At 38.6% G+C, this 23,228-nt stretch overlaps 1 pseudogene; it reads right to left on the reverse strand.

The window, feature by feature from the left end:
- Positions 1 to 464: 464 nt before the first annotated feature.
- LOC100350433 (transmembrane protein 11, mitochondrial-like) overlaps positions 465 to 23,228 on the reverse strand; it is a 38,166-nt pseudogene continuing 15,402 nt past the window's right edge.

The following is a 23,228-nucleotide window of genomic DNA, read 5'->3' on the forward strand; positions in this document are numbered from 1 at the left end:
AAGCGGGATTGGATGCACTTACCCAATATTGTGGTCCCAATATAAGCACTGTATTTTTTATGATTATTTATTTGAAAGATAGGCAGAGAGAAAGAGAGTCTTCCATCTGCTGGTTCACACTGGAGATGGGCCAGTCCAAAGCTGGAGCCAGGAGCTTCTTCCGGGTCTCCTACGACAGTGAAGGGGCCCAAGCACTTGGGACATCATCAACTGCTTTCCCAAAGCCATAGAGGAGAGCAGGATCTGATGAGGAGCAGCTGGGAATTTTTTTTTTTTTTTTTGAAATTGTCATCATTTTAATGGTCAGCAGCTTCTGCTTGGCTCTGGATGGTGCAATTTAACAGCTCACATGAAGCCCCCCCAAGCGCGCACCCCACGCGGCCTTGGCCCTTCCGGGTTGCGGGAAGCCTCCTCTTAGTTTCACGAGCTGAAAACCCCTTGGCACACCCATGATCTATGGAACCTCACACCTCGGCAGGACGCACTGCCGCGCGGAGCCGGCAGTCATACAGCTTGTAGACCTTCTTTACACAGTACAGCAGGGCGGCCTGGGCCACCGTGTTGTGCAGTCTCTTCCTGTGCAGGTGGTCCTTGCGCACCAGCACCACGGGCATGGACGAGGTGAGCGTGTGCAGCGCCAGGCGCGACAGTTTGTAGGCGTCCAACTCCACCTGGTACTTGCAGCACGCTCGAACTGCCACAGGATGCCGTAGAGCGTGCAGCAGGCCAGGCTCAGCTCACCGGCAGGCAGGGAGATGTAGCGCGAGTAATCCAGCTGGCAGCGCCCAGGGCGTGCAGAGGCACGCGGTGCCCGCCAGCACAGCCCTCTGGTGCAGGCAGTTGCCCACGGTGATCCAGCTCGCCGTCTCTCCGCTGATGCGCGTGGGCTCGATCCCTGTTTGATGCCAGCACCACAGGCAGTGGCTTTACCTGCTACCCCACAGCGTCAGTTCCTAAACACTGTATACTAAAACAATGTAAAATTATCTTAACTTTTCATATGAAATAAGATTCTAAAACTAGTTCTAAACATATGACTTACTGCATGGCTGTCATGGCACAAAATTGAGGAAGACAAAAATCCTCATTGTACTGCAATAACGCATATTTTTACCAATATTTACCATGAATAGCCCCTTTCACCACAAATATGGCAACTGAAAATAACTCATGCATTTGCACAATGCATCAGTGCAAGAAGTACTACCCTATTAAGAAACATGCTCTAAATTCTAGTCTAAGTATTGGATTATTTCCTGTAGAGTATTATAAGGCAGTAGAATATATATGTATGATATGTTTATATATGATAACATATAACTATACAAATTTACATTTGTGAAATTTTAGTTTTCAGAACTCAAGCACGTTTCTAACTTGGTTAATTATATTTCATGCATAGTTTGCTTGAAAAATTATACAGAGTATAAGGAAAAAATAACAAACAGAAAGACATGATAGAGTCAATCAATGGTAAGTTTAAAGAAAATAAATCATAGTTTTAAAAACATGTTTTGTTTCATAGTTGATCAATGTTTTAGACTTTTTAAACTCCTGTTATCCACCCTGAACGTAAATTTATCAAAATAATATGATTAATTTTTTTTTGTTTTTCTTTCCTTATATACTTCTGAATGAAGTATAGAATTGGAAGTAGTATATTTCCCTAGGGTTGATTAGATGAGAGAAGACTTATTCTAGGTCTTTGAACACATTTATTTTAGATTTCAGAGTAATTTCAAAAAAGATTCAAAGACTGAGCCTTCTTTTCCCCAGGTATTTCTGCCACTCTGCCAATAGCAAGACTGTTGCTAAGGAAAGAATTGGCATCGCTCGCAAGGCCCCTCCTCAAAGGAAAACCTGGCATCAGAGCTACTGCTCTTTCCCAAATAAAAGAACAGCCATTATTATGTTGTCTTTGTGGCCCAGGCCACAGATGGAACCAATAATGGCCTACCATTGTGCTTGCAAGACAAGGCAGTTCCACCCAAACAAAGGGACAGCTCCTGCTTTCATATGCCATTAGGCTGCTGCCACAGAGAAACTAATATTTTGAGCAGGGTTGCTAACTTAATGGGTTACCAAGTAAAGAAGCCTGCTGACTTGCTGCCCTTCATTCAGGACGCATTGGATTAGAATTTGGTTCATTTCCAATGAATAGATATTATAACCCACCCTGAGCCCTTACAAATCGCTCTGAAAGCAAACACACAGGTGTGATCTTGAATAAGGCATCTGATGTTAGGTGAGAAAGACAATTATGAGTGGAATCACAAAACAACATGTTCCCCCAGAAAGAGAAGACAATTTGTCAAGGAGTAGGAGGGATGCATGTGTTCTGATGGAAAAGCTTGAAAGGGAGCAATGCATATATCTCTGAACCCTAGAGTGAATAGAAGGGAAGGAGAAGGAGGTGAAGCCTGGAAATGATGATAGTAGACACACACATCTCCGTGTGGCCTTCTGTTGTGAGCACTCTTTCCTATGTAGGGCAACATGAAGACTGATTTTGTGAGGACTTTCTACTTCTGCTCTCTAGAATCTTGTATTTTCTTCAGGGATCCCTTTAGGTCCTGCACTTTCAGTGTTTCGAATGCTCTTATACATGCATGTTATTCCTTTCTATTTGCATTTTTTTCTAAAGGGAAATGGTGGTTAGAGGATCCCTGTAGCTTATCTCTTCAGTGAGAAAAGTCATTAACTCCTTGAATGAACTGTGACACAGAATCTCCAAAGACTCTCTGCGGTAGCAGAGATGCCACATTTCAGTACCTAACCTAATGCTACTGAAGGGAAATTCACCAGAGGAATAAAGGGTAAACCTTCACTGTGCTTTTAAAAGGAGCAATGAGAAAAATAATGGGGCCAAGTGTTTGGTGCCGCTTGGGACACTCACATCCCAAATCAGAGTGCCTGGGTTGCTGTCTCAGTTCTGTTTAGAATTCTAGCACCTAGTAATGCACACCCAGGGAGGAAACAGGTGACCCTTCAAATACTTTGGACCCTGCCACCCATGTTGGAGGCCCAAATTGAATTCTAGGAGTCTGACTTCAATCTAGCCAAGCCCCAGCTCCTAGCTATTGCAGGAAATTGGATTTGAAACTGCATGAAAAATTCTCTTTCTGCTACTCTGCCTTTCAAGAAGATTAATAAATGAATACACGTTAAAAAAAATAGACATATCAGTGATCATGTCTAAATCCAGACAAAAAGATCTCTGTGAGAAACTGCAAGACTGACCATAAATCTTTGCCGTCCAGCTTCTTTTCCAAAAAGAGCCTTAGACCTGCTTTACTCCTCCCATGCCTACAGAAAAAGCAGAATATCAACCCTGCTACTCTCTGGCAGTATTTAACCTAAAGCAAAATGATGCTCCCTCAAGCTTTTCACTAGCATCACTTAATATTTACAGCCCAAATCTCATCAGCATCTTCTCTCTGAGATGTCCTATGAGAACTTATCCAAACATTTTCATTACCCACGATGCATGAGAAATTGTGGTAAGTAATAAAATATGAATATCACCTCCGCCCTGCTCCTCACACACTTTGTAGTGTTCTCCTAAAGGGAGCTGGGCCAGATTGGTGACTTATTTTGTCGAATGAGACTTCAGCAACATGTCACAAGATGAGATTTTATAGCTTCTGCTCTGAGGTTGTTTTCTTGATGCTTTTGGAATTCAGTCACTGGAGGAAGAGGCCCATGTCAATTCGTGTCTTCAGGATGATGTAAAATACGTGGATGTAACCAAGTCATTCACCCCAGGGGATATTGGAACATCTCCAGATACATGTACGAAGCCAAACCTACCATCCAGTTCTTGTAGGGTCAATTGCAAGAGCAATTGATCTGATGCAAACTGATATAACCACACAATTAAACTACAGCACTTTCAGATCTGGGTGTTTGGAGTAGGAACGTTCACCTGTAATTGTTTGAAAATCCATTGGTATGTATGACTTTCATGATAATTGTCATTTTTTATAGAATGTGAAGCATCTGGAACACCTTCATGTATCTAAATACACATACAAACAATAATTGGAGCATATCTTGTGCATGTCACAGAGATCCCTTTGCCTGTCTTACCTTCACTACCGTTACCCACCATCTCTCTTCTGTCTTGTTAAAGTAGAATCTTCAATGGGCCCTACAAATTTATTCTTAGCTTACTGTCATTGATTTTATCTCAGCTCAGGTTATCTTTCTTTTTTTTAAGATTGTATTTATTTATTTGAGAGGTAGAGTTACAGATAGTGAGAGGAAGAGACAGAGAGAAAAGTCTTCCTTCTGTTGGTTCACTCCCCAAATGGCCGCAACGGCCAGAGCTGCACCGATTCGAAGCCAGGAGCCAGGTACTTCTTCCTGGTCTCCTATGTGGGTGCAGGGGCCCAAGCACCTTGGCCATCCTTTACTGCTATCCCAGGCCATAGCAGAGAGCTGGATTGGAAGAGGAGCAGCCAGGACTAGAAATGTGCCCATATGGGATGCCGGCGCCACAGGCAGAGGATTAACCTACTGTGCTACGGCACTGGCCCAGGTTATCTTTCTAAAATATGAATCCTTAAAATATTTTATCCTCTGTTGAAGTCTTCCAGCATTCTTCATTACTCTCAGTATAATATCTATCTACTTGCAATCCCTTCCAATTTCCTTAATTTTGTCTCTCACCATTTACTTAATAAAAATGTCTCAACACACATACATTATGCAGCTTTAAAATAATTATTTTTTTTTATCTTTTATTTAATGAATATAAATTTTCAAAGTACGACTCATGGGTTACAATGGCTTCCCCCCCCATACCGTCCCTCCCACCAACAACCCTCCCCTTTCCCACTCCCTCTCCCCTTCCATTCACATCAAGATTCATTTTCGATTATCTTAATATACAGAAGATCAGCTTAGTATACCTTAAGTAAGGATTTCAACAGTTTGCTCCCACACAGAAACATAAAGTGAAAAATAATAGATGATTTTTTTTTAAATGATGATGAAATCAGATCAGACCTATTGTCATGTTTAATCCCAGTGAGAGTCAAGTTGGGAATTGAAAATTTCTTTCTTTTTTTTTTTTTTTTTTTTTACAGAAGATCAGTTTAGTGTACATTAAGTAAAGATTTCAGTCGTTTGCACCACCATAGAAACACAAAGTGAAAAATACTGTTTGAGTACTAGTTATAGCATTAAGCCTCAGTGTACAGCACGTTAAGGACCGAGATCCTACATGAGGAGTAAGTGCACAGTGACTCCTGTTGTTGACTTTACCAATTGACACTCCTGCTTATGGCATCAGTAATCTCCCTATGCACCAGTTATGAGTTTCCAAGGCTATGGAAGCCCCTTGAGTTCTCCGACTCTTATCTTGTTTAGACAAGGTCATAGTCAAAGTGGAGGTTCTCTCCTCCCTTCAGAGAAAGGCACCTCCCTCTTTGAAGACCTGTTCTTTCCACTGGGATCTCACTCGCAGAGATCTTTTTGCCAGAGTGTCTTGGCTTTCCATGCCTGAAATACTCTCATGGGCTTTTCAGCCAGATCCGAGTGCCTTTAGGGCTGATTCTGAGGCCAGAGTGCTATTTAGGACATCCGCCATTCTATGAGTCTGCTGAGTATCTCACTTCCCATGTTGGATCACTCTCCCCTTTATTTATTCTATCGGTTGGTGTTAGCAGATACTAGACTTGTTTATGTGCTCCCTTTGACTCTTAGTCCTTTCATTATGATCAATTGTGAACTGAAATTGATCACTTGGAGTAGTGAGATGGCATTGGCACATGCCACCTTGATGGGATTGAATTGGAATCCCCTGGTATGTTTCCAACTCTACCAATTGGGGCAAGTCAGCCCGAGCATGTCCCAAATTATACATCTCTTCCCTCTCTTATTCCCACTCGTATGTTTAACAGGGATCACATTTCAGTTAATTTTCAACACTTAAGAATAACTGTGTGATAATTACAGAATTAAACCAGTCATATTAAGTAGAACAGACAAAAAAAAATACTGTGAGGGATAATGTATTAAGTTGTCCATTAGCAGTCAGAGCTATGCTGATCAAGTCACCATTTCTCATAGTGTCCATTTCACTTCACGAGGTTTCCTTTTTGGTGTTGAGTCAGTTGTCACCGATCAGGGAGAACATATGGTATTTGTCCCTTTGGGACTGGCTTACTTCACTCAGCATGATGTGTTCCAGATTCCTCCATTTTGTTGCAAATGACTGGATTTCGTTGTTTCTTACTGCGGTATAGTACTCTAAAGAATACATATCCCATAATTTCTTTATCCAGTCTACCGTTGATGGGCATTTAGGTCGGTTCCAGGTCTTGGCTATTGTGAATTGTGCTGCAATAAACATTAGGGTGCAGACCGCTTTTTTGTTTATCAATTTAAACTCCTTTGGGTAAATTCCAAGGAGTGGGATGGCTGGGTCGAATGGTAGGGTTATATTCAGGTTTCTGAGGAATCTCCAGACTGATTTCCATAGTGGCTTGACCAGTTTGCATTCCCACCAACAGTGGGTTAGTGTCCCTTTTTCCCCACATCCTCGCCAGCATCTGTTGTTGGTAGATTTCTGTATGTGAGCCATTCTAACCGGGGTGAGGTGAAACCTCATTGTGGTTTTGATTTGCATTTCCCTGATTGCTAGTGACCTTGAACATTTTTTCATGTGCCTGTTGGCCATTTGGATTTCCTCTTTTGAAAAATGTCTATTGAAGTCCTTGGCCCATCTCTTAAGTGGGTTGTTGGTTTTGTTTTTGTGGAGTTTCTTGATCTCTTTGTAGATTCTGGTTATTAACCCTTTATCTGTTGCATAGTTTGCAAATATTTTTTCCCATTCTGTCGGTTGTCTCTTCACTCTCCTGACTGTTTCTTTTGCAGTACAGAAACTTCTCAATTTGATGCAATCCCAATAGCTGATTTTGGCTTTGACTGTCTGTGCCTCCCGGGTCTTTTCCAGAAATTCTTTGCCTGTGCCAATATCTTGAAGGGTTTCTCCAATGTTCTCTAATAACTTAATGGTGTCAGGACGAAGATTTAGGTCTTTAATCCACGTTGAGTGGATTTTTGTGTAAGGTGTAAGGTAGGGGTCTTGCTTCATGATTCTGCACGTGGAAATCCAGTTTTCCCAGCACCATTTATTGAATAGACTGTCCTTGCTCCAGGAATTAGTTTTAGATCCTTGATCAAATATAAGTTGGCTGTAGATGTTTGGGTTGATTTCTGGTGTTTCAATTCTGTTCCATTGGTCTATCCATCTGTTTCTGTACCAGTACCATGCTGTTTTGATTACAACTGCCCTGTAGTATGTCCTGAAATCTGGTATTGTGATGCCTCCGGCTTTGTTTTTGTTGTACAAGATTGCTTTAGCTATTCGAGGTCTCTTGTGCCTCCATATGAATTTCAGCATCATTTTTTCTAGATCTGCGAAGAATGTCTTTGGTATCTTGATTGGGATTGCATTGAATCTATAAATTGCTTTTGGGAGAATGGACATTTTGATGATGTTGATTCTTCCAATCCATGAGCATGGAAGATTTTTCCATTTTTTGGTATCCTCTTCTATTTCTTTCTTTAAGGTTTTGTAATTTTCATCGTAGAGATCTTTAACGTCCTTGGTTAAGTTTATTCCAAGGTATTTGATTGTTTTTGTAGCTATTGTGAATGGGATTGATCTTAGAAGTTCTTCCTCAGCTGTGGCATTGTCTGTGTATACAAAGGCTGTTGATTTTTGTGCATTGATTTTATATCCTGCCACTTTGCCAAACTCCTCTATGAGTTCCAATAGTCTCTTAGTAGAGTTCTTTGGATCCTCTAAGTACAGAATCATATCGTCTGCAAAGAGGGATAGTTTGACTTCTTCCTTCTTGATTTGTATTCCTTTGATTTCTTTTTCTTGTCTGATGGCTCTGGCTAAAACTTCCAGAACTATGTTAAATAGCAGTGGTGAGAGTGGGCATCCCTGCCTGGTGCCAGATTTCAGTGGAAATGCTTCCAACTTTTCCCCATTCAATAGGATGCTGGCTGTGGGTTTTTTATAAATTGCTTTGATTATATTGAGGAATGTTCCTTCTATACCCAATTTGCTTAGAGTTTTCATCATGAAAGGGTGTTGAATTTTATCAAATGCTTTCTCTGCATCAATTGAGATAATCATATGGTTTTTCTTCTGCAGTCTGTTAATGTGGTGAATCACATTGATTGATTTGCGAATGTTGAACCATCCCTGCATACCAGGGATGAATCCCACTTGGTCTGGGTGGATGATTTTCCTGATGTGTTGTTGTATTCTATTGGCCAGAATTTTATTGAGGATTTTTGCGTCTATGTTCATCAGGGATATTGGTCTGTAATTTTCTTTCAGTGCTGCATCTTTCTCTGGCTTAGGGATTAAGGTGATGCTGGCTTCATAGAAAGAATTTGGGAGGAGTCCCTCTTTTTCGATTGTTCTGAATAGTTTGAGAAGAAATGGGATTAGTTCTTCTTTAAATGTCTGGTAGAATTCAGCGGTGAATCCATCTGGTCCTGGGCTTTTCTTTGTTGGGAGGGCCTTTATTACTGTTTCAATTTCTGTTTCAGTTATGGGTCTATTTAGGTTTTCGATGTCTTCATGGTTCAATTTAGGTAGGTTGCATGTGTCCAGGAATCTATCCATTTCTGATAGGTTTTCCTGTTTGCTGGCGTACAGGTCCTTGTAGTAATTTCTGATGATTCTTTTTATTTCTGTGGTGTCTGTTGTTACGTTTCCTTTTTCATCTCTGATTTTATTGATTTGGGTCTTTTCTCTTCTTTTTTTAGTCAGTTGGGCCAATGGGGTGTCAATTTTGTTTATTTTTTCAAAAAACCAGCTTCTCGCTTGGCTGATTTTTTGTAATGTTTTTTTGGATTCAATCCTATTAATTTCTTCTCTGGTTTTAATTATTTCTCTTCTCCTACTAGATTTGGGTTTGGTTTGCTGCAGTTCTTCTAGGTCCTTGAGGTGCGCTGAAAGCTCATTTATTTGGTACCTTTCCAATTTCTTGGTATAGGCACCTATTGCTATAAATTTGCCTCTCAATACTGCTTTTGCTGTATCCCATAAGTTTTGATATGTTGTGTTGTTGTCTTCATTTACTTCCAGAAAGTTTTTGATTTCTCTTTTGATTTCTTGAATGACCCAGTGTTCATTCAGGAGCATGTTGTTCAGTCTCCATGTGTTTGCATACTTTCTGGGGTTTCCTGAGTTGCTAATTTCCAGCTTCATCCCGCTGTGGTCTGAGAAGCTGCATGGTATGATTCTAATTCTTTTAAATTTGCTGAGACTTGCTTTATGGCCTAGTATGTGGTCGATCCTAGAGAAGGTTCCATGCGCTGCTGAGAAGAATGTGAAGTCTGTAGATGTAGGGTTGAAAGTTCTGTATATATCTGTTAGATCCATTTGGGCAATAGTGTCATTTAAATCTGCTGTTTCCTTGTTGATCTTCTGTCCGGATGATCTGTCTATTTCTGAGAGTGGAGTATTGAAGTCCCCCAGTACTATTGTATTGGAATCTAAATCTCCCTTTAAGTCCCTTAACATATCTTTTAAATAGACCGGTGCCCTGTAATTAGGTGCATATACATTTATAATAGTTACATCTTCCTGTTGAATTGAACCCTTAATCATTATATAGTGTCCCTCTTTGTCTCTCTTAACAGTTTTTGTATTAAAGTTTATTTTGTCTGATATTAATATGGCTACACCTGCTTTTTTTTGGTTTCTGTTGGCATGGAATATCTTTTTCCAACCTTTCACTTTCAGTCTGCATGCCTCTTTGTTAGAGAGATGTGTTTCTTATAGGCAACAAATAGTTGGGTTGTGTTCTGTGAGCCAGTCAGCTAAACGGTGTCTTTTAACTGAAGAATTCAGACCATTAATGTTCAATGTGACTATTGATACGTGGTAACTTTGCCCTGCCATTTTCCTGGAAATATTTTCTAGTATATGTTTTGAGCTTCCCATGCTCTTTTACTGGTAGGTGTTCTTCCTTTCCCTTCTTTCATATTGATGGCCGTGTTTCTGTGTTTCTGAGTGTAGCACATCTTTAAGTATTTTTTGCAGGGCCGGGCGAGTGGCCACAAAGTCTTTCAATTTCTGTTTGCTATGAAAGGTCTTTATTTCACCTTCATTCACAAATGAGAGCTTAGCAGGATATAATATTCTGGGCTGGCAATTTTTCTCTCTTAGCACCTGTGCTATGTCTCGCCATTCCCTCCTAGCTTGTAGGGTTTCTGATGAGAAGTCAGCTGTGAGTCTGATTGGAGATCCTCTGAGAGTAATCTGACGTTTCTCTCTTGCACATTTTAGGATCTTTTCTTTATGTTTCACTGTGGTAAGTTTAATTACCACGTGTCGTGGTGAGGATCTCTTTTGGTCATGTTTATTGGGGGTTCTATGAGCTTCCTGTACTAGGATATCTCTGTCCTTCTCCAAACCTGGAAAGTTCTCTGCTAGTATCTCACTAAAAAGGCCTTCCAATCCTTTCTCTCTCTCCATGCCTTCAGGAACTCCTAGAACTCGAATGTTGGTTTTTTTGATAGTATCCTGTAGATTCCCAACAATATTTTTTAGGTTTCTAATTTCCTCTTCTTTTCTTTGGTTTGACTGTATGTTTTCCTGTGCTCTATCTTCTAAGTCCGATATTCTCTCTTCTGCTTCACCCATTCTGTTTTTAAGGCTTTCTAATGTGTTTGTCATTTGATCTATTGAGCTCTTCATTTCATTTTGATTTCTCTTCACTATAACACTTTCCTGTTCTACTAGTTTCTGAGTTTCATTTTGACTCTTCCTTAAAATTTCGTTTTCACGAGAGAGATTTTCAATCTTGTCCATTAAGGATTTCTGTAGTTCAAGGATTTGCTTTTGAAAACTTCTAAATGTTCTTATCATAAATTTTTTGAAATCCGTATCTTGCATTTCTTCTATCTCATCATCTTCATACTCTTGGCTTGGGGTGTTTTGCTTATTTGGAGGCATCATAGTGTCATCGTTGATCTTGCTCCCTCTATTTCTGTGTTTGTTACTCGGCATAGTTAATTCTTCTTGCGTCACTGTGCTTTTTTTTTTTCTTTTTTCTTTTTTTTTTTATTTATACTGTGTCCGTGTTAAGTGGACTGCCTGCTGTTGGAGGAGCCTTGGAGGCTTGAGATGGGTGCAGCCTGAGAGCTCTGCCTGGTTCTTCCAGGTTAAGGGTGTGCAAAGGTGACACCCTCAGGTTATGCGTGGTAAATCTCTCTCTTTTTATTTATTTATTTATTTTATTTATTCAGGGGGTAAGTAACACCGCAGGGCAGGGCTGTGCAGAATTGATGGTATTTAGCTTCCAGTCTTTGGCTCCTCTGGACTCCCACTGGGTTGCCTAGGCTACTGAATTGTAGTGACTCAGTTCCTTAGCTCTCCCCCATTGATTTGTAAATCCAGAGCGCAGGCCTGCTCTTTGTCTCTTGGGAATTCTAGCCTTGCAGCCTTGTAACCTTTGCAAGGTTAGGGGGAAGAGAAACCCCGAAGCTTTTTTTTTTCCTTCTTTCCGGTAGTGAGTTTGCTGCACTTTCCGGCCCCCCTCTAGATTCTGACCCCCGTTTCCCCACCAATGTCTCGGGTTATTGAGCTCACCTCCCCTTCCAGCGCCGATGTGTGGACTCGGAGCCCTGAGCGTCCCAAGTCTCCCCGCTGTTGTCTGTGTGGCATGCACTCCCCTTGGAGCACTGGGGCTTCTGCGGCTGGGTCCCGCGACTTTGCTTCCATGCGGTGGGCGACCTTGTTCTCCCAGTAGGTCCTCCGATTCACGATTCCTGTGCAATTTTTTCCTGGTTCTTTTTTCTGCGGCTACCGTAACTCCCCTTTTATTAAACTAAATTTTCCCGGACTATTGGTGCGCGCCCTCACTATTCCGCCATCTTGGCTCCGCCCCCCTAAAATAATTATTTATTAATTGTATTTCAATGAGATTCCATTTCTTGAGATGCATAATACTTAGACTTCTCTATTAACATTTTAATTGAGTTATTTTAATTGTAAGAAAAAGAAAGTGACAGAGTGGGGTGGAGGCTGGATCACTCTCCAGACACCCACAACAACCACTGCTGTGCTAGGCCAGTGACAGGATCTGGCACTCAATGCAAGACCAAAGCACTTGAGCCAGCATTCGCTGTCTACCCAGTTGTGTACCATCCGGAATATGGATTGGACGTGGAGGAGCTGAGAATCAAACCAATCTCACTATTACAGAATGCAAGCATCCCATGTTACAACTTAGCTTCTAGGCCAATTGCCTTCCCAAAAGTTCATTTCTAAGTCTTGTTTTATTGTAATATTTCTTAATAATAGTGTTTCTGTGGGGAGCAACTGGGAGCAACTCGGACTAGACTAAGTTACTGGAATTAAGACTTATTCTATGCATCTGCTCTCCCATAATATGGCGCTGGGAGAGGAGGAAACAGCTTCTACACAGCTGCCTCCAGTTCAACCAATAAACAGCAGGACCTGCTCCTGATTGGAGGAGAGCAGCATACTCGGCGTGTGGGTAGCAGAGTTGGGATTGGTGGAAGAGGACTATAAAGGAGGAGAGAGACAACATGCACCAGGAACATCTATCTGAAGGAACACCTGAGCAGCCCCCGAGAGAGCCGGCCGGCGGTGTGCCGCTCCCTCGCGGAAGTGGGGAAAGTGGCAGGGGGAACACCCTTCCACGGAGGTGGAAGGGACAGTAGCCAACCCGGGAAGAACCAGCAGCAAACCCAGGGAGGGCCGAGCAGACAAAAGAACAACGCAGGGTCCTGTGTCGTTCCTCCACGAAGATGGGGAGCGACAGTTTCTTTTAAAATTCAAATGCATTACAGGTAAATACATTATTTACTTTATTCATATGGAATTTTTAAGCATATTTGAGAACATATTTTTGACTGTCAACATATCAGAAGTGGGGCCAGTGCTGTGGCATCCCGTATAGGCAACAATTTGAGTCCTGGCTGCTCCACTTCAGATCCAGCTCCCTGCTAATGTGCCTGGGAAAGCAGTGAAAGATTGCCCAAGTGTTTGGACCCCTGTACCCAGGTGGGAGACCTATTATTCTGGAAACATCATGAGGTACAGGAATGTCACGGTGGTCCTCAGCATCAGGTCTGCTGCGTTTGCCTCCCTCTGTCCTACCTGGGCTACTTGCGAATTCTGGGTTCCCCCACCCTGGGCCCCTGCTTTTCAGTGTCTGTTGTGGCTGCAGCACTGGCCCTGTGCATCTCCCTGCCCCTGTGTGGAACTCCTCGCTGATGGGCAGCATCCTAAGCGCATTCACATTCTTAATTATAGATTCTCTTCCAGGAGCTCAGCTTTTGCTTTCTTCAAAGAACCAGTAGTTCTTTGAACATGTGTCTATGTTTCAAATAATTTACTTTCCTTTTCAGACTTTTAATGTCTTTGTTATTTTCCAACATGCCCAGGTTTTAATGTTCAACAGAAACACTTCTGTTCTTTACGTCTCCATATAAGGCCATGGACACTGAAGTTAAAGTATTTTGCTTTACTTAGCATTCTTTCTTATTCAACTCATTTGCTCTGTGGTTGGTAGCACTTTTATAAGTTATATTATTTATAGTCATATTGAAATTTCCGAAACATTTTATAAAATGCTTAGTTTCTTCTCTAACTCATCCCTAGAAACTTGCTATGTTTCTTAATTTTAGAATGTTTGATGTACCTTACATTTGTTAATTTTTTGGTTTAATATTTATATTTTTGTTAACCCTCAGAGAATTCTTTGTGGACCAACTGAAACAAGAAAGCTTAGCTTAGATTGGGTCATTTGTTTTTATTTGGGTATTAGCGTAGTATAATTCCTATATTTCCAACTAAATTTCACATTAAAGGAACTTTTACATTTTCTCTGTTCAATGAACAAATGGGTCCTGTGTCTAAGACTTATCAACTATTTTCTTGAAATCTAAAACATTTTCATTTTCTCTTTTTCCTACATCATTGTGTACTCTTAACATGTAAAATGATTTTCAAAATTCTAATAATAAATTGCTACCTATTCTAATATATTTTGGTGTCATCTATGACTTAATAAGTTTGCATAAAATGATATACATATATTGTTTTTATATATCTTTCAGATCCACTTGATGATAAAAGTTATTTTCATTCTTTTCTTTCTGTTTTAGCATGTTTAATAAATTTATAAATTTTTCTCTGACACTATCTCTTTCAAATTATCTCAATCATTTGATATTTTAGCTCTGAGATTATTTCATTTAAAAAACTAGCAATGAATTTTTATGCCTTCTCATACTTTGTTTAAAATTAGATTGAGTTATGCTTGCTTGTCTAAAATACAGTTATGCACTTGTTTCTTTTAACACTTTTCATGTCAAATTGATTAACTAAAAGTTATGATATTTAAATTACTATATTCTATGAAAACTTACCAAAGAATCACCAACCTACTTAAGTTTGTTCTTTAATATTATGTATATTGTTCATTTAACATCTTCTAAAGGATATTTCTATTATTGTTCAATTGTTTAATCCACAACACAGAAACTAACCATAAATACTGCTGGTATATAGGTGACTTGTAGCTTCATATTTATCTCAATGATTTTCTCACTTTGACAACTTGTTGGTTTTAATTTGTAAGCACTTCTATTTTTAGACTTGTTTGTTGTATATGGAAAAATCCAATAATACAAGCAATTGGTCATATTCACATTATAATGAGTGATTTGTAATTTATGTACATCATGATTTAGAAATCTCATGTTTAAGATAGTCTTAAATCAAAAGAAATATTTTAGTCAAAATCATGTTTTATATTGAAATAAATGAATTATGCTATAACTTTTTATTCTTAACATTCTTAATGTTTTTTAAAGAAAATACCTCCAGCAGAGGGAAGGCCTTTCTCTCTGTCTCTCTCTCTCTCACTGTTTATGACTCTACCTGTCAAATGAAAAAAAAAAAAAAAAGAAAATACCTCCTCGAACATTAGCTGTTATTTGATTAACAAAACTAAGGCATAGAAAAACACAGGAAATGTAGCTAAAATTGGATGGGGGGCATCAACACACTTTACAATGTATTCTAGTTAATATAGAGGTGAATAATTATTGAAACAAATTGAGAGTTTAGAAAACTATACAAATGTTTAAATAGCTAATATATTTAATTTTTTTGAATTATAGACATTTCTAAGGAAAAAGGATTCCTGAGATATTTTGGAAATATAATATTGATAAAATTCTGAACTCTAAAGGCATATGATGTTTTATTTTAAAATTATTTGTATAGTATATGAATAGAAACATAACTGAAAAATAAAATGCATATTTCCAAAAATATCTACACATTGAAGTGTAACTAAAGGTTTTATTTTCAGAAAATACGTATATTCCATAAAAGGCATTTACTGATTTCCTCATCAGTACTAGCACAACCATGAGATAGCAACATCAAAAACCAAGATCGACCCCTGTAAATGAGCACTTTTGATAAAATGGCTCAAGGTAGGTTCTCTGAGGATTGCTTATGCAGACGCCCTGGAATTCTTTTACACAGGTGATATTTTCCCTGACAAAGAAAAAAAGAAAGTTGGATCCAAGATCGCTTGCCAAGAATAGTTTCAGCTTTATTAACTGTAGTGCATAAAAAGGAAAGTCCTTAAATGAGTTTAACACATAATCCTCTCATGAATTTTGATTGGTTAAAGTGCATAGTTAGGACTTTTCCCTAGGAAGTAGCCTAAAATATGAAAAGCAAAAATGTTGATCTGAACCATGTGTTGGGCCGTAAATGCATTTTTCTGTGTTGGTTGTGAGTGGCCACCTGAAATATGTGTGGAATAATTTTGACTGTGGAAAAATGCAGAACCCTAGAAGATTAAGTGGATTCTAATAGAAAATAATGGCCCAGCTGCAAATAGACTTTCATATCCTGGGTGATTCATTTTAATATATCTACTTTTTAGTGGAAAATTCTATTTCACTAGGGAACAATCTAACATTGCATTTAGGTCTCTAATGCTTCTAAACTGTTTGAGTTGTATATTTGAATATGAGTCTATGGCTTCTGTGCACCGATAAAGATGAAAATAACCCAGTACCAGAGAAAAACAGTGCTGGAAAATCCCTCAAGAAAAGGGTGAAGGTTCTACTCTTGGGGGGTATTATGAAGGTTGTCAGACACCAATGATGGTAGGAGAAAGACATGATATCAGCGACATTGTCATTGTCTGATAATTTTGATAAATATGAAAATGTGGACTAGAGGTTGCAAAGGGCATGTGGATAAAATACATGCATGTGGTCTGGAAAACATATTGGAACAATAGTACTGGAGCAGCTTTATCATTCATGGCTGTCTCACTAACTGCATGTATGTACTTATCCAAGTTACTCTGACTTCATGGTTCTCATTTCTAAACTCCAAATATGAATTATTAAATAGCAGTGAACTTCTTTGTCACCTACAGTGGCTTTTTTTTTTTTTTTTTTGATAGGCAGAGTGGACAGTGAGAGAGAGAGAGACAGAGAGAAAGGTCTTCCTTTTGCCGTTGGTTCACCCTCCAATGGCCGCTGCGGCCGGCGCGCTGCGGCCAGTGCACCACGCTGATCCGACGGCAGGAGCCAGGTGCTTATCCTGGTCTCCCATGGGGTGCAGGGCCCAAGTACTAGGGCCATCCTCCACTGCACTCCCGGGCCACAGCAGAGAGCTGGCCTGGAAGAGGGGCAACCGGGACAGAATCCGGCGCCCCGACCAGGACTAGAACCCAGTGTGCCGGCGCTGCAAGGCGGAGGATTAGCCTAGTGAGCTGCGGCGCTGGCCTACAGTAGCTTTTATTGTAAAAAATCTCAGCCTTCACTTGGTAATGCTTTCTGGTAAAGAAATTTTGATGTGTAATATAACATCTATTAGAATATTTTTCCTTTTTAGACATAATTAAATATTGAAATAATCTCTTAATTTATGATTCTTGATACTTTTTCCTCAACACTCCCTTTAGATGATTATTGAATTATATTTTTTATAATGGGAACTATGCAAACATGCACATTCACACAGAATAGAAACTTCTTTGGTCGCATGGTAAAATAACAACTATCAAAGACATATGTGAACTTATATTTATATAAAAATTCTCATAATTTTGAAAAAAAAATTACTTGAAAGTGGTCATTCAGTGGCTAAAAAGATGCTGTTTTTATAAATTCTATGTAAAATATATTCAACAAGAAAAGTCTATGAGTAAAAGGAAAACTATTATTTTTATTGTAAAATAGGTTAATATTAGGGTTTCCATAAATCATAAGTATAGCAATTAATAATTCTTTTTTCTTTGGAATCCAGTATATGTTATTACTATTTACAAAAGCTGTAGTCAATTGATTTGTAAATACAGGTACAGTATCCCTGATCCAAATACTTGGGACCAAAAGCATTTTGGATTTTATTTATTAGACTTTTAAATCTTTGCTTGTATATAATGAGACGTCTTATAGATTACATCTGAGCCTTCATACAGAATTCACTTATGCAAAGCGTATTTACGTTTCACAAATACCTTATACACATATCTTATGATATTTATTGGAATACTGTTAGTGCACTCGCATTTTGACAACTGTTAATATGAGGCCAGGTGTGAAATTTAGTGCTTGTGGTGTCATGTTGGTGCTCAAATGTTTGAAGGCAAGTATCTGTGTAGTTTAAGATTTTACTTGACACACCTGCATCCCATATCAGAGTCCAACCTCCATTTCTAACTTTGCTTCTTGCTAATTTGTAGCCTTGGAGACAGCAGGTGATGGCTCAGACAGTTGGGTTCCTGTCACACATGTAGGAGACTTAGATTCAGTTATAGGTTTCTGGCTTGTCCTGATCCAACCCTGGCTATTGTGGGCATCTGGGGAGTGAACCAGCAGATGAAACTGGATCTCTTTTTCTAACATGTTTTCACATGCCAATAAATAAAACAAAAGAAATAAATGATTCATTAAAGTTTCGGTGTTTGGAGTATTTTGGATTTTATTTTTCAGATGAGCGGTTCTCAACATTATCATTTTGGTCAACAAATTAATTTATTACCCAACTAAGTAATAGAAGCAAGTGAGGTCTCTATTGTGCTTCTTTTTTAAAAAGAGTTATTTATTTATTTGAAAGAGTTGCAGAAAGAGAAGTGACAAAGAGAGAAAGACAGAGAGAGAGAGAGAGAGAGATGTTCCATCTGCTGCTCCACTCCCCAAATGGTTGTAATGACCAGGGCTGTGCCGGGCCAAAGCTAGGAGCCAGGAGCTTCTTTTCGATCTCCCATGTAGGCAGCAGGGCCCCAAGCACTTGAGTCCTCTTCCGCTGTTTTCCCAGGCCTTTAGTATGGGGCTGTATCAGAAGTGGAGAGGTCAGGCCTCAAACCAGCAGCCATATGGGATGCTAGCAACCCAGGAGATGGCTTTACCAGCTACACCACAACACCGACCCCTCTACTGAGATTTTAAAAAGTGTTTTTGAACAAAATTAATTTTCTGCTGAAAATAAAATTGTTAATAACTATGTAGATGGATATTGTTAACACAGGAGATGAATAGAGACACTTTAAGTCTATGATTATGAACTAATTAATATCATACCAATTATGTCAATTTTGACAAATAATATTTTATCCTATAATGGAGTTATTTATTTTTTGCCTGGTTTTGTGAGAATGGGTGTGTCATATATTCATATAATGCACATAATTGCACACATACTTGTATATGTATACATGCACACTGGTCAACCGATTTTAAAACTTTAATTTTTTAAAGTCATAGATATCTAAATGTTGTACTGACAAGAAGGTCATTCTCAAATATTCTGGAACAATTTTGAGAAATAAAGCATTCAAATTATGGAATGCCAGCATTTGCTTGACAGATGGCTTTATTATCAAATAGATATATACAACTGTTGTTTCTATAGTAACGGTATAGGCTTAGGGAACAAAACACAAGACAATTATTTTTCTAATGTTCATATCAATTCCCCTAGTCTATGTAGACAATAACTTTTTGAACTTTTCACATGCATTACTAGCTGCATATTTTTAACAGCAATAGAAATAAGATATGTCTATCTTACACTAGTACATGTAAGTGTAGACACATAGTAAAATCATTGAATAGATTTAAACTAGGACTTTCTGCTAAGTATTTTCTCTTGTTTATATTGTGGCTACATTTTAATGGACTGTTGTATATATACATATTATTATAGACATAGAGGTAGAAATTAATATTTTCATAATATAAAGTTTAAACTTATGGAGAGAATTGTATCTGTATCTCTTATTTTCAGATGTAGATTATACACACACACACACACACACATTGCTCATCATTAGCATGCATCTGGGGCCAAACAATTCTTTGTTCTGGAAGTCTGTTCTCTTAACAGAATTCTTGGTCTTGTCTCCACTAAAAGCTAGCAAATGTCATTTGCAACTCATCCACTTTAAACCCGCTTGTGACAATCAAAAATATCCATATATTACCAGACATTCTCTCCGTAACAAATTGGCTCCTGCTGAGAATTATTGGTCTGTTTTAAAAATAATCCTTATTGCCCCAAATCTATTAAATATTAAATAGTGTCTTACAAATTTTCATCAAGTATTCCAAACACTCAAAGTTTTAATCCTTAAAATCCTTAAACATATTAGACAAAAGAGCAAATTCCTTACAGAAAACTAAGTGTTAATGGATTGAGAGGGATGTGGCTCCCAAACTCAGGCAGATATTTATACTCTGAAGTCTTATATTAAATGTTGATGGATTAAAGATGAAGACTTAATCTAATTTTGGCAACTGACATGTGGGAGGTCTTTAGGTCATTGCATGCTTTCCCTTAGAAGGTAGTTCTTGCCAAGGGGTTGGTTATTTAAGCTGAGTCCAGCCTCGTTTCTCTCCCTGCTGCTCATCTCTCATCATGTGCTGTTTCTTCTGTGCCCACCTCTGCCATCACCAGACTCCATCAGATGCCCCACCAGTGTGCATCTTTGAACTTAAGCCAAAACAAATATTTTCCTCTCCAAGATTCTCTTTGGTACTTTAGCTAAAGTAATTAAAAGCTGCCTAATAAGCACATTCATAAAATTTATTTTAAAAATTATACAATATTTGTATATAGATTAGGATTATAAAAGAGCTATGATTTCACACTGTTTTCAAACAAATGAATTAGCTGGTCCGAGTTTTATGGACACAGGTAGATGACATAGGATTGCTGAGTCAAAGATGGACAACTTGTTAAGCAACAGTAGCCCCACAGACACTTAAGTGTCCTTCCATGGGTCCCCATTTCTTCAGGGGGACGGACATAAAGTGGACCGGATGATCATAAATGGAGTAGACAGTATTACAGGAGAGGAAAGACCAGCTTGGGCAATTGAAATATTTTATCTTTTCTACAAGATACACCAAAACACTAGAGACCCAGGGAGAATCACTTTTCAATAGATATTGTATACAGATGAATTACATTAAACGTCAATTTGTGTTTATTGCCAAATAAATATTCAAACAACCTTGAATTATACTTGATTTATGTGTGCTAGTTTTGTCATCTGAAAAGTTAAAAATATATGTAAGTCACTGTACAAATAGGTAGCCTCAAATTTCAAAACAAAATAATTATTACTTTTTTTTTGACAGGCAGAGTGGACAGTGAGAGAGAGAGACAGAAAGGTCTTCCTTTTCCGTTGGTTCACCCCCCAATGGCCGCTGCGGCCAGCGCACCGCGCTGATCCGATGGTAGGAGCCAGGTGCCTCTCCTGGTTTCCCATGCGGGTGTAGGGCCCAAGCACCTGGGCCATCCTCCACTGCACTCCCTGGCCACAGGAGAGAGCTGGCCTGGAAGAGGGGCAACCAGGACAGAATCCGGCACCCCGACCAGGACTAGAACTCATGTGCCAGCACCCCAGGCGGAGGATTAGCCTATTAAGCCGCGGTGCTGGCCAGTAATTATGTTTTAAATTGTCTTCTTGTTTTCCACTGGTAGAAAAAGTGGTTACCAAAACCTTTTCATCTTTCAACTTCCTTATCTCCATCCATAAAAAGAGATAGGTATCACTATTTATTTAATGAGCTGCTGCAAGAATTAAATGTGATAATTCAAACAATGTACACAGCATAGAATAAAATGATCAATCGCTAAGTGTGATTCATAACGATTTCTTCTTCATTACATGTGCATTTTCAGTGTTCAGGTCAATGAATCTAACACAGAAATGACAGGACAGATATGATACCATTATTCCTCTCATCAATGTCACAGTTTAGTGCATGACTGAAGCATTCACAAATGTTGTTTTTATCTTTACATTTGATAAAGATAAGTAGAAACATTACCTTTTCCATTAAGAAGCACTGCAACTTCCACTGCTATATAGTTAAGGAGAAATATGAGTGTAATTTATAAATTTTTAAGGAAAGATTTGGCAATTATGCTTTATTTATCCTGAAAAATGTGTTGTCTTTGAGTCTCAGAAATACACAGATAGATCACATTTTGTATTATGGTGTTTGAAGATTGAATAGAAGCTGAAATGCAATGTTTTGCTTATTTTAAAGAAAATAATTAACTGAAACTTATGGTTTAAATATTCATGCTAAAATTTGTTAGATGATAGAGTATTGCTTTATTCTAATAAATGGTCAAATGTGAATGCATAATAAATGTTTATTTTATTCATATTTACTCAAAAGTATTTTATATATTTTTTTCTTTTTTTTAACTTTTATTTAATGAATATAAATTTCCAAAGTACAACTTATGGGTTACAATGGCTTCCCCCCCATAACGTCCCTCCCACCCGCAACCCTCCCTTTTCCCACTCCCTCTTTGCATCTAATTCCTAGGAAAATAATAGCTTAAGCACAAATTTTACCTTGCATTTATTTTTTAAATTTTTACTTGTTTGAAAGAGGGAAACAGATAGATAAAGAGAAAGGCAAACAGACAGAAAATTCCATCCACTGGCGCACTCCTCAAGTGCTTACATTAACCAGTCTGGGTCAGGTCCAAGTCCAAGTCCCAGAACCCCAGCCAGGTTTCCTACATGGGTGGCAGGGCCCCAGGCCCTTTGGCCACCAGTGCTGCTTCCCAGGTTGTACATTATCAGCAAGCTGGAATGAGGATCATATTTGCAACTTGGGACTCTGGCACTCTCCCCTGGGCTGTGGGTGTTTTGTATGGCATCTTAACTACTGTGTAAAATATTTACCACCTATATCTATTGTTTAGATTTTTGGTTTTACTTAGCATTTTAGAATGGTTTTAGGTTTTAGTTTCAGACTGAATGTATTTCAAAATAGCCTTTGCATTAATGTTCCAGGTGAAACACATAAGTTCAAGGTTTGGAAATCATTTCAGATTTTCTTTTTGGCAATTTAGAATAATTTTTTCCTTCGCTCGAATTACCCCCTGCCCTAGCCCATCTCTATGATTCAGTTCACATGCCATCTCGATAATATTCTCTTTGATCATCCTAAAAAAGTCAGCCACACGAATTTTTTTAACATTGTCCCATCTATCATGCATTCATTTTTTTATCCAGTAAATATTTGCTGAACCTTAACAATGTACCAAGCACTCTTCAATGTGCATAACCAAAGAGTAAATAATACAGTATGTCTTCTTCTCTATGAGCAAGAAATTTATAAATGAATACAGATATTTAAACATGTGGTTGTCATTTCATTCAATTCAAGGATATCCTTTGTCATAGAGAGAGTAACATCCATACATGGTAAAGAAGCTTTATTTGAAATAATAGCATATAATTAATGAATAAAATAGAAATAATATCTAGGCACAGGTGGTAAAAGTGGGAAATACATAAAGCAGTTTAAAAGAATGGTGTATGCTATTAAACATGTATATTTGGTGTGTTTGGAATACATGCTAATTAATGGAAAGCTGACATGATTCTTTTGTCATATGGATATTAGGCTAATGATAGTTCCATTTGTTGGAGAATTCACATCACATCTCACCGTGTTAGTTGTTATTATGCAGTTTTAAAAATTTAATTTAGTTTGCTTTCATCTTTATTTGAAAGGCAGAGATGTGGAGAGACAGATGTATCTGCCATGTATTGGTTCATTCCCCAAATGTGTCCAACAGTCAGAATTGGGTCAAGACAAAGCCAGGAACCCAAAACTCAATCTGGGTCTCCTACTTG

This window comes from Oryctolagus cuniculus, chromosome 12 (assembly GCF_964237555.1).
Source record: "Oryctolagus cuniculus chromosome 12, mOryCun1.1, whole genome shotgun sequence".
Classification (NCBI taxonomy): domain Eukaryota; kingdom Metazoa; phylum Chordata; class Mammalia; order Lagomorpha; family Leporidae; genus Oryctolagus; species Oryctolagus cuniculus.